This window comes from Gymnoscopelus microlampas (genome assembly GCF_963454915.1).
Source record: "Gymnoscopelus microlampas genome assembly, chromosome: 14".
In the NCBI taxonomy this organism is placed as follows: Eukaryota; Metazoa; Chordata; class Actinopteri; order Myctophiformes; family Myctophidae; genus Gymnoscopelus; species Gymnoscopelus microlampas.
The window spans coordinates 11,302,866-11,315,365 of NC_139951.1; the positions used below are offsets into that span (position 1 = coordinate 11,302,866).

Sequence of the window (12,500 nt, forward strand, 5' to 3'; positions counted from 1 at the left end):
CAATGTAACAACATAGCAATGACAATTATTGGTAGGAATGGCAGTACAGAGAAATAACAATTGCAACAATGCAGATGACTTTGTGTGTGTGTGTGTGTGTGTGTAAATTGCCCTTACGATGTGTCAAAAATAATTTTAAATGACATGTAAGGTGTGTGTGCGTGCGTGTGTTTTTGTGCGCTCGTGTAAATTGCCCTTACAATGTCTATTTCTGTAATTCCACTATACCTGTGGTGACATTTGGCCTTCACAATTATACGCACTCAGGCACACACAAGGTGTGTGTGGGATGTGTGTAAATAATTTAACCCATTAAGACCCGGAACGCATCTGTGTCACTTTTTCATTTGAGCTAAAAAGCATTATTTTACACCTTGGCTAATAGCAGATATACAAGCTCATAGAGAGCTTGTAGATCTGCTATTTTTGAGAAATCGTGAAAATGTGTGCAAATCTTTCAATATATATATTTTTTAAAGCAAACATTTTTAAATCTATTCTTTGCTTCTGGGGGGTCCCTGGAACAACATATTTTGAGATGGGGGGCCGGCGGCCAAATACATATCATTTTGGGGGTCCTTGACATGAAAAGGTTTGAGCACCACTGATATAGCAACATACGTTTTTTTCAGAAAACTGTTGGGATTTAGAAGACATTTGTAGAATCGGCCTCAGGTCTTAATGGGTTAAACTCTGAGTAGTGTGTGTAAGGTGTGTGTGTGCATGTGTGGGGGTTACAATTTACAATTTAGGAGCATTTAGGAGACCCTCTCATCCAGCGCGACTTACAAGTGTGAGATCAGAGTAAATGGAGCAGAATCAAACAAAGCACATGGTAAAAGTGGTCACTGAAGTACAGTGCAAAGAAAACCTAGTGAGTGCTTCAAAGTAACCAGGATACCGGGTACACATCAAACCTAGCATCTGTCTACAGTTAACCCATTAAGACCGGGAACGCATCCGTGTCATTTTCTTTGGCTATTCAAAAATAGCAGATATAGCTCAGCTACGGGCTTGTAGATATGCTATTTATTTATTTTTTGAAAAATCGTGACAATGTGTGCAAATCTTTGAATATACATATATATCTAATATGCTTTTTAAAGCGAACATTTTGTAACTCAAATCTTTGCTTCGGGGGTGGTCCCTGGAACAACGTATTTTGAGACGGGGGTGGTCCGCGGCCAAATACATATCCTTTTGAGGGTCCTTTGACATGAACAACGTTTGAGAACCACTGATAATAACTTTTTTTTCCCCGAAAAACTGTTTCGGATTTAGAAGACATTTGTAGAATGCCCAGAAGCAAAGATTTGAGTTACAAATATTCGCTTTAAAAAAATAATATCTATATATTTTTTAATTTTTTTTTCAAAAAGATCGCAGATCTACAAGCTCACCGAGTGCCGCGCTATTAGCTTGTATATCGGCTATTTTTTGAACAGCCCAAAGAAATCTATAAAATGACGGTCTTAATGGGTTAACCACATGCTCTCCAAAAAATAATAAAAATAACAGTGTAAGCACTTGCAGTCAAGAAAAACAAAATATGTCTGTGAACAAGTAACCGACGTATCGTTGTTGTCGGGCAGAAACCTCTTCTCTCCATACCCTAACTTTTTGTGTTCTTTCGTAAATTAACGTTCTACTTGATCATACTCAGTGGTGTAAAGTAACTAAGTACATTTACTCAAGTACTGTACTTAAGTACAATTGTGAGGTACTTTTACTTTACTGGAGTATTTCCAAATGTCTATACTTTGACTTCTACTCCACTACATCTCGGATGAAAATATTGTACTTTTACTCCACTGCAATTATTTGAAAACTTTAGTTACTAGTTACTTAGCAGATATAAATGATTACATTATAAAACATACATTAACCACTTTAGCCTTATTTCATACCTAGGCTATTTGAAAATAGCAGATCTACAAGCTCACAACGCGTCGCATTGCGACGCGTTGTGAGCTTGTAGATCTGCTATTTTCAAACATTTTTGTACTTTTACTTTTGGTACTTTACGTACATTTTGATACCAATACTTTTGTACTTTTACGCAAGTCCATTTTTAATTCCAGACTTTTACTTGTAACAGAGTACTTCTACATTGCAGTATTGATACCTTTACTTAAAGGACGACTTCACCACTTTTCAACATATCTTCATATAATAGATCCTCACTAATACTCATGATAAAATGACACCATTTTTTCTACTTGGTCTGTGTCTCATAGGAGGGCTGTGGACAGTCCAAAAACCCGTCTACCAGTGACATCATCGTTAGGCAGGATTTTTTTTTCCAAAAAGATTTTTAAAAAAATATTCCGATTTTTATTAAGGCGAGAACAATGGGATCTATTATTGCATCGCAACTTTCCAGGAATACAAAGCCTGCAGTTTCTTTTTGCTTGCATTCCCCATCGATGATGTCACTGGTAGACGCGTTTCCGAACTGTCTACAGCCCTCCTAGGAGACACAGAAAATTGTGCCATTTTATCATGAGCATTAGTGAGGACCTATTATATGAAGATATGTTGAAAAGTGGTGAAGTCGTCCTTTAAGTAAAACATTTGGGTACTTTTTTCCACCACTGGCGCTTTCTAGGAAGCGGTTTCCGGGTTGGTTCCATAGCCATAACAAGAGACTGTGGCAGACTTTCTACCTAGCGACCGACTGAAATGAAGAGTTGGGACAATATCGGAAAATCGGATATCGGCAAAAAAAAAAAGCCAACATCGAACATCCCTAATTATTAGTTTGATTTGTTTCATTCTAGGGGTATTAAAAAGGTCTTAAAAGTCCTTAAAGGACGACTTCACCACTTTTCAACCTATCTTCATATAATTGGTCCTCACTAATACTCATGATAAAATGGTACCATTTTTTTCTACTTGGTCTGTGTCTCGTAGGAGGGCTGTGGACAGTCCAGAAACCGTCTACCAGTGACATCATCATTAGGCAGGATTTCTTTTTCCAAGAAGATTTCAAGTTTATTATTTAGATTTTTATTAAGGCGAGAACAATGGGATCTATTATTGCATTGCAACTTTCCAGGAATAGAACGCCTGCAGTTTCTATTAGCTTGGATTCCTCATCGATGATGTCACTGGTAGACGGTTTCTGAACTGTCCACAGCCCTCCTCTGAGACACAGACCGAGTAGAAGAAAATGGTACCATATTATCACGAGCATTTGTGAGGACCAATTATATGAAGATAGGTTGAAAAGTGGTGAAGTCGTCCTTTAAATTGTCACTTTAGAAATGTGCAGACACCCTGTATACACTTATGCTGTATGCTGGTTTGTTTACTGTTGAGTGAGAAAACAATGTTGCTCGTTAAGCTAATCGTCTAGGACCCCTCAAAATCATTTGGGGACCCCCCCCCCCCCCCCCCCCACTAAACTGAATGCACTACATGTCATTTGCTAGGACTTCTTTTAACTCATCCAGTGCCATTGGTGTATAATACTGTACGTCCATTTTTTTTCATTGCCCAGAGCGCCATCGATGTATAAAACGTTTTTTTATTTATTTTTGGAAAAAAAAACGTTCCGAACCCAAGATATTGTGATCCGTTAGATGTGCTCATTGTGCTGCTCCATTCACTTCTTGTTTAACTTATTACTTAACCCATTGAGACCTGAAGCCGATTCTACATGTCTCCTAAATCTCAACAGTATTCTGAAAAACTTATGTTTCTATATCAGTGGTGCTCAAACCTTTTCATGTCAAGGACCCCCAAAATGATATGTATTTGACCGCGGACCCCATCAAAATATTTTGTTCCAGGGACCCCCAGAAACAAAGATTTGAGTTAAAAATGTTCGCTTTAAAAATATATATATTTCAAAGATTTGCACACATTTTCACGATTTAAAAAAAATAGCCCAAAGTGTAAAATAATGCTTTTTAGCTCAAATCTAAAAATGACACAGTTCCAGGTCTTAATGGGTTAAAAAGGCTGTATCTCGGCTCCTGTGCACTTTTCTTTTTTACTGTATATGTATTTTTGGCCCAGACGTGTTATTTTCAAAGGCAGACCATTAATGTCAACGAGGTCACAATGACCTCGTTGACAATTGTGAAAGCGCACGGTGCAATCCTCGGTGATTAGCAACCTACCAGGGGATCGATCATACTGGAGATAAATATTCTGTGACTACCGGAAAATCTACCTTGAAGGCTTCTGAATCTTTGTGCTTTTTGTACAAATGCATTCTGAGCCGTGTACCCGCCGGGCAAGAGACTTAATTGGTGAGACTCAAGTCGTGCTCGTGCTCTAAAGCTCAAGGCCCTTGATTGCCGGTGATTTGTACTGGTGTGTGTGTGTGTGTGTGGCCAGCAGTTTAGCCCATTACGACCGGGAACGCACCTGTGTCACTTTAGATTTCTTTGGCTATCCAAAAATAGCAGATCTACAAGCTCGTAGCGCGGCACCGAGTGCCGCGCTACGAGCTTGTAGATCTGCTATTTTTGGGGATTTTTTTCTTTTTGAAAGTCTGTGCAAATATACTTTGATTGTAAAATCCCCCCAGAAGCAAAGATTTGAGTGAAAAATGTTCGCTTTAAAAAACGTATACATTCAAAGATTTGCACAAATCCCGCCCCCCCCAACCCCCCCTCCCACTTTTTTTTCTACAAGCTTGTAGTTCTGCTATTTTTGAATAGCCCAAGTACAGTATAAGATAATGGTTAAAGTGGTTCACATGTCTTTAATGGGTTAAAGCAAAGGGAACGCAACAGGGGGGGGGGGGGGGGGGGGAGATGTGTGAGACTTTAGGGAGGTTGAAGACCAGCGGTACGGTGCTGCAGCATTCTGGAGTCATGGAAGGGGGTTTTGAGGAGAGCATGCTGGGAGACCAGCCAAGAGGAGAGCTGCATTAGTCAAGCCTTTTGAGTCAAGTTTTTTTTTTGACCCAAAGACCAAGGAGATATGATTTTTCGAAGATTTAGACTCCCATCCACTTCCTTGTACTTAAAACTTAAAAATTCTGTATCTCGGCTCCTGAGTACTTTTTTTTTTTCAATCAAAATATATCTGGCAATAAACAGCAAAAAAATCTGAAATAATTCTGCCAGTAAATGTGTTAACTCAGTCAAGCTACTGAATTGAACGAAAGGCTCTTGTTTTGGAGCGAGAGAGAGAAGGTACTATGAAGACGGTTGGAGGTTATTTCCCTGTTGTCCACAGATGTTTTAATAAGGAACACCTAAAGTCTCTCTCACTCTGTGTGCGTGTGTGCGTGTGTGTGTGTGTGTGTGTGTGTGTGTGTGTGTGTGTGTGTGTGTGTGTGTGTGTGTGTGTGTGTGTGTGTGTGTGTGTGTGTGTGTGTGGCAACAGTCACACACAAACAGGGAGACTGGCAACAGGCTGTTAGAGTCTATTGTTCATATTATGCCTGGTTGCCTGGTGTAAAAAGCTGTCCCGCGGAGCCTGCTGGTGCGGGCTTTGAGACTCTGCGGTAGCGTTTGCCAGATGGTAGCAGCTGAAACATGATTGGTGCAGTGGTGCGGTCAGGATGCTCTTGGTGGTGCCTCTGTAGAAGGACTGTAGGACATGTGCCAAACCTTGTCAGCCTCCTGAGGAGGTGAAAGAGGCATTGGTGTATCCTACTGAGTCACCTGCCAGTGAGGACCCCCCCCCACCGGCAGGGGGGACGTACAGTAGAGGCCCAACACTCCCCGCTGGCAGGTGCCGTCCCCCAGCCCATAGGAGTAACGTGCGGTGACACATATCGCCCTCCCCGCACACATATCGCCCCCCCCCCCCCCCCCCTCCACAGGTGTTACCAATCATACTAAAGTGTCTGTTCCATTTAGTGTAGCACAGTGGTTCTCAAACTTTTTAATTTCAAGGACCGCCATAACTCTGAGAGTGTACAAGTGGAACCAAATGGACCCTTACGGGTCCATTTGGTTCCACTTGTACACTCTCAGACACATCCGTAAGGGGCCATTTAGAACCCCCCTCAAGGAACCATGAGGGTCCCTGGACCACACTTTGAGACCCACTGGTGTTTCCAGTGAGTCAACATGCACAACATCAGCCCCCACGACTCTGTTGGACCAGAATGGAACAGAGCCTTAATTAGTATTATTGGTAACACCTGTTAAGGAAGTAAGAAGAGGCCCATGATTTCTTTCCAATATGGCTGCTGTGCATAGAGCCTATTGTGTTCGTGTAGACGCTCTAATCGAATTTCACCGTTTTTTGTTTTTGTGAGGTTAGGGTTAGGTTTAGTGAGGTACAGTACATTTTTGTGAGGTTATGGTTAGGATTAGGCTTAGGTTTTCAACATGCAATGTCGCCATGGCGTCCCGACATGTCAAAACTTGACAGAAGAGAGGAACGCTGGAGCAGCACGGACAGTTTAGGCCTTTTTATTTAGTGCGGTGCAAGTAACAAATAGACTGACGTTTCGGTCTTTCGACCTTCCTCAGAGTCATAGAATACAACAGCAAAACTTGACTTTCAGGGCGTCCCGACGTGTCAAAACGTGACGTTTCAGGGCTACTGACAGAGCGGCAAAATGTGACGCCTAGGGGCGGCCATAGCTGAGTGGTTAGTGAGCCCACCTAGGGAGCCAGAGGCCCTGGTTGCCCCAGGCCAGGCCAGCATATGTGTCGATGAAATGAAATTTGTCCCTGAGCAAGACTCTTAACCCCTAATTGCTCACAGGTTGTCATTGGAAACAAGACCGCAAGGACTTTCATGAACGACCTGTTAAAAGGAATTATCCATTATTATCCATATCCATTATCCAGCCTTGGGAGTGAGAACGGGTTGCCTCTCGATCACGATCAGCTCCTTGGCCTTGTCGACCTCTCTCCTGTAGGCCATCTCTCTGTTGTCGGTGGTACCACTTTGCAAGCTTTATTATCACCGTGTTGGAGCAGAGCATGGCCGCACAGTTGCGGGTGTAACAGTTCAGGTGTTGTATAACCATTGTGTTTGTCTTTCTTTTGTGGATTAAATGAATTCAGAAGAATCCTGTCTGGTGTTCACGTTTTGGTCTTTTGCTCTCTGCATGTCTAACACAGGCAATTGTGTAACTGTTACATTTTATGCCAACAAAGCTGTTTGAATTTAATTTAACCCATTAAGCCGGGAACATTTTTAGATTTCTCTGCTATATATATATATATTTTTTTTTTTTTTTTTTTTTTGAAAATGTGTGCAAATCTTTGAATATAAATATACATGTAAACTCAAAGATACAAGCTCTATGAGCTTGTAGATCAGCTATTTTTGAATAGCCAAAGACATCTTAAAATGACGCAGATACGTTCCCGGTCTTAATGGGTTAAGAGAGAGAGAGAGAGAGGACATGTGGCTGAATACATAGTTGAAATTAAAAGCTTCTCTGAAAGCCATTTGCCCTGGTACAGTACGTAGCCTCCCTCAAGGACCAACACTCAGGACCTTGCCACACAGTCAGTCATACATGTATAAACGCTATTTGCCGAGTACAAGTACAATCAATTTGAGAGCTTGACTTGTGTGTTTGACCTCCGATGCTCAAACCGCACAGAAAGTGTTGTGAACTAGTGCTGCCTCATTATTGGCCGCAGTGTGGGTGGGTGGAGGAATTGCTACTTTTTCTGACCTGGCTTTGACCGTAAAGTTATTTTTTCGTTTAAAGCTTTAAAGCTTTTTCATCATCTCTGTTCTTTATTTTTTTTAATAGAGACCTTAGCAGAGAGAAACGACAGGCACTTGTAGCAACATAGCCTTGTGTCTGAGTTTACTGTGTATATATATATATAGCAACATATGTTTTTCAGAAAACTCTTAGGATTTAGAACAGTGGTTTAGAACAGGTGGTTCTCAAAAATAGCAGTAACACTTTTTGAAAAATGTTCTCCTCTGGGGGTCCCTGGCACAAAACATTTTCAGATGGGGCTCCACGGACAAATTCATTTGGGGGTCAAAAAAGTTTGATTTAGCAGACCTTTGTAGAATCGGCCTCATTGCTTAATGGGTTAATGATTGTAATGACTTTTGGTTCCCTTTTTAACATAATGGATGGATCAATTCCATGTTAAAAATCAAGAACAATCTAAAATAGTGTAAATAGCAGATCTATAAGCTCAAAACGTATCGCGTTTTGAGCTTATAGATCGGCTATTTCCACTATTAACGTTAACTGAAAGCCAAACAGAAATGTCATTTTTATTCATAATGTTCCATTCATTTTCAACGACAGAAACACAATTCAATTGTTAATCGCAATTATTTGAGTGATAATGAAACGTCAAATTTGTAATCGTGACAGCCCTATCTACACGTGTGTGTGTGTGTGTGTGTGTGTGTGTGTGTGTGTGTGTGTGTGTGTGTGTGTGTGTGTGTGTGTGTGTGTGTGTGTGTGTGTGTGTGTGTGTGTGTGTGTGTGTGTGTGTGTGTGTGTGTGTGTGTGTGTGTGTGTGTGTGTGTGTGTGTGCGCGCGCGCGGCTCCTAGCTTGTTCACTCCGTCTCCCTACGCTTGGTCTGGTTCCCTTTGACGCATTTTCAATCAAGTGACATCTGCGTTATGTTTGCGTGTGTGTGCGTGCGAGTGTGTGTGTGCAGGTATAAACCCTGTGTTAGGATGGACCGTTCCCGTAGCAACCAGAGTGTCAGGTATAGCGGTGGCGGTGTCAAGTGATAGCTGTCAGAGGGGGGGGGGGGGAGGGGTGGGGGGCGACGACAGCTCGTCAGCTGTCACTCAATCAGCGGAGGATGAGGGGTGGTTGTGACATGGTGACAGAGGGCTGTGGGCGGGAAGTGGCTCAGAAGGGAGAGAGAGGCCGCTTCGGGGGAAACGGAAGGTTCCGGAAGGTTCCAATCCCCCTTGGTTGGTGTCGGAAGTGCCCTGGAGCGAGACACTTTACTTACTTTCAGTGGTGGAAAGTATAACAGAGTAGATGTACTCAAGTACTGTGCTGAAGTGCACTTTTGAGGTACTTTTGCTTTACTGGAGTGTTTCCCGTTTTCAATTGTGTTACTTCTACTCCATTACATCTCGGAGGAAAATATTGTACTTTTACTCCACCGCAATTATCTGAGAGCCTTAGTTACTAGTTACTTTGTAGATTCTGATTATTGTTATTAAAAAACATACATTAACCACTAGACATATATATACGTTGGCTATTTCAAAATAGCCGATCTAAAGTGACGCGTTGTGAGCTTGCAGATCTGCTATTTTCAAAGGATGTTATACATATGATAACTTGTGAAATGGGACATTGTGCATAGTGAGTACTTATACTCTTAGTACTTAAGTATATTTTGATGCTAATACTTTTGTACTTTTACTCAAGTAAATTTTGGATACCGGTACTTTTTTTTTACCTGTTACAAAGTATTTTTTACATTGTAGTATTGCTACTTTTACTTAAGTAGACAATGTGAGTACTTTTTCCACCACATCTTGCTTTACTTTATGTTGTTGCTGTTGGGGCAGAAACCCCCTATCTCTATGGTTTAACTTTTTGAGTTTTTTTTTTGTAAATTAACCCCCTACTTGATCACACTACACTACAGCGTCACACAAACGCATCAAAAGTAGCAGATCCGCAAATTTTGCTACTTTTGATATTTTTGAATTTGAATTTTGAAAAGTACCAGTTTTGGATATGAGTTTGAGATGTGAGATGTTTCCATCCGACAAACGTGGGAACACATCTGTGCCATTATTTGATACTTTGGCTATTCAAAAATAGCAGATATACGCGCTTGTAGATCTGCTATTTTTGAAAAATCTCGAAAATGTGTGCAAATCTATGAATATATATATTTTTAAGGGAACATTCTTGACTCAAATCTTTGCTTCTGGGGGTCCCTGGAACAACATATTTTCAGATGGGGGGTCCACAGCCAAATCCATCATTTTAGGGGTCCTTGACATGAAAAAGTTTTAGAACCACTCATATATATATATACGTTTTTCCAGAAAACTTTGTAGATGCGTTCCCGGATTTGAACGGGTCAAATGAAATATGCTAAAATAAGTAGCCGCGGGATACGTTATCAGATAAAGTGCAGGCACTGATTATAAGTGGTCGCGAGATTGGTTATCATGTGAACCATTTCTTTTTTTAGATTGTGCTTCAAAGATATCAAAGTGGGACAATCTCCCCTGGCCAACGGGAGATTATAGGCTCTATGCACAGCAGCCATATTGTGAAGACATTCACAGGTGTTACCAATGATACTGATGAAGGCTCTGTTCCATTCAGGTCAAACAGAGTCAGGGTGCTGATATTGTGCATGTTGGCTCACTGCAAACACTCTGCTACACCAGTGGGTCTAAAATGTGGGTCCAGGGACCCTCATGGTTCCTTAAGGGGTTTCCAAATGGCCCCTTACGAATGTTTAACTCTGAGAGTGTACAAATGGAACCAAATGGACCCGGGAGGGTCCATTTGGTTCCATTTGTACACTCTCGGAGTTATGGGGGTCGTGGAAATTGAAAAATCTGAGAACCACGGTGCTACACTAAATGGAACAGAGCCTTCATTAGTGTCATTGTTGACACCTGTGAATGTCTTCACAATATGGCTGCTGTGCATAGAGCCTATTCCACGTCCAACAACCCTGTACTGATTAGGACCTTTTTGTTAGGCTGATTATCAGCCTGAAGCCGCGTGGAGCTCCAGTCTGACGTTGGCTCCAGTGTAGTCGATTACACGGGGGGAGGGGATCGGAATTCCCCCTAAACCAATCACAAGAGATCCACGGATCCGCCTACTACATCTGACGTCATCGCACAGCTTGTTTTAGCAGATATTCGCTGATTGGCTTGCCGTTAGACCCGCCCCCACCTCCAACTCTCATTTGACGGCTTATTTTTTTACCATGAAAATCCATAGGCTCACATTATGACAGCAGACCAATAGGAGCAGTCCACTCAGAGAGTGGGCGGGGTCTATGGTTTGGAACCAAGGCTAACATTTTTGTCCCAATGTAGTTCGCCTGCCGCGCAGCACTTCACTGCCCCCCCTAGTGGTCGACCTATATATATATATATATATCTCTGTCGGGTGGAAACCTCACATGTCCAAAACTGTTACTTATAAGGATTCAAATTCAAAAGTATCAAAAGTAGCAGATCTACAAGCTTGAAACGCTGCGCAAAGTGACACGTTTCGAGCTTGTGGAGCTGCTGCTTTTGAAAAATCACTGCGCAGTGAGCGAACAGCTGCAGCAAACAAACTAACGACGCAGGGTTTTCCCCCCCTCCCTTAGTCTGTTAAAACTATACAGTCAGTGTACCTGTTTATCGAGCTTAGCACTGACGCTAATGTTATGAAAACAAGTCATTCTATTTCTAAGCTCTATGAAGTGCTTTCTGAGGAGAGCAGTGTTGTGACAAGCAATGAGTTCATAGCATTTCTCTCGCTAGTTCTACTGAAACTCCAACTCTGTGAAACCCTCTTTGCAGACGTTATCGTAATATTTAAAGTCCCGTTTATTATTGTAGATCTATATAATAAGTGTCATGATGCATCAGGGCATTAATTCACACGTTGTTGTGATGCATTGTGAGCTTGGAGATCCATTGTTAGCTTTTATTTGGGAATTTAGACCCGTTTGAAACCTCTCCCTCAGCAGCGAGTGGAGCGATCGTCAGATGATCGGACTCCCAACTCCACTTAGGCTGGATTTCTGCTCGGGCAAAACTCCTTAACTCCACTTGAGCTGAATTTGGGTAAAGTGGTGATAATATAATGACACATGCACCAATCTGACAATATATAAAGTCACTATACCAACTTTGATGAGGCAGTATTTATTTGTTTTAAAAATATAAGGTTATCTTCATTTCCTGAAAAACGTATATTTAGTTTTTTCATTTCCTGAAAAATGAGCGTTTTGGAGTTAGCTGGTTGCTGCTGGACAGCAGAGATATATATTTTTAAAGGGAACATTATTGACTCAAATCTTTACTCCTTGGGTGGTCCCTGGAACAAAATATTTTGAGATGGGGGGTCAAAAGCATATAGGCCTAATTTTGGGGGTCTTTGTATGAAAAAGTTTGAGCACCACTGATATTATAGCAACAATAGTTTTTTCAGAAAACTCACAATGAGCTTGTAGAGCGGCTATTTTCAAATTGCCAAAATGTAGTATATATAGTGGGCTGAAGTGGTTAATGTATGATTTATAATAAGAACTAAAAGTAACTAAAGTTTTAAAATAATTGTAGTGGAGTAAACATATTTGCCTCTGAGATGTAGCGAAGTAGAAGCAAAAGTATTGAACATTGGAAATACTTCAGTAAAGTAAAAAATACCTCAAAATTGCACTTAAGTACAGCACTTGAGTAAATGTACTCAGTTACTTTAAACCACTCATGGTTAGTAGAGGGCTATGCTTTTTTTTAATTAATATTCTGCACGTCAACACAGTAGAACACACCATGGTGTGCCCATGTACTGTATGTGTAGGAATGTGTTATACACACACACACACACACACACACACACACACACACACACACACACACACAC

The 12,500-nt window shown here is 41.3% G+C and overlaps 1 protein-coding gene across 2 annotated transcripts in view; it reads left to right on the top strand.

Annotated features, from left to right (window-relative positions):
- Positions 1–12,500, top strand: part of LOC311060865 (ankyrin repeat and fibronectin type-III domain-containing protein 1-like) — a 93,377-nt gene that overhangs the window by 43,928 nt on the left and 36,949 nt on the right. The window lies entirely within an intron of this gene.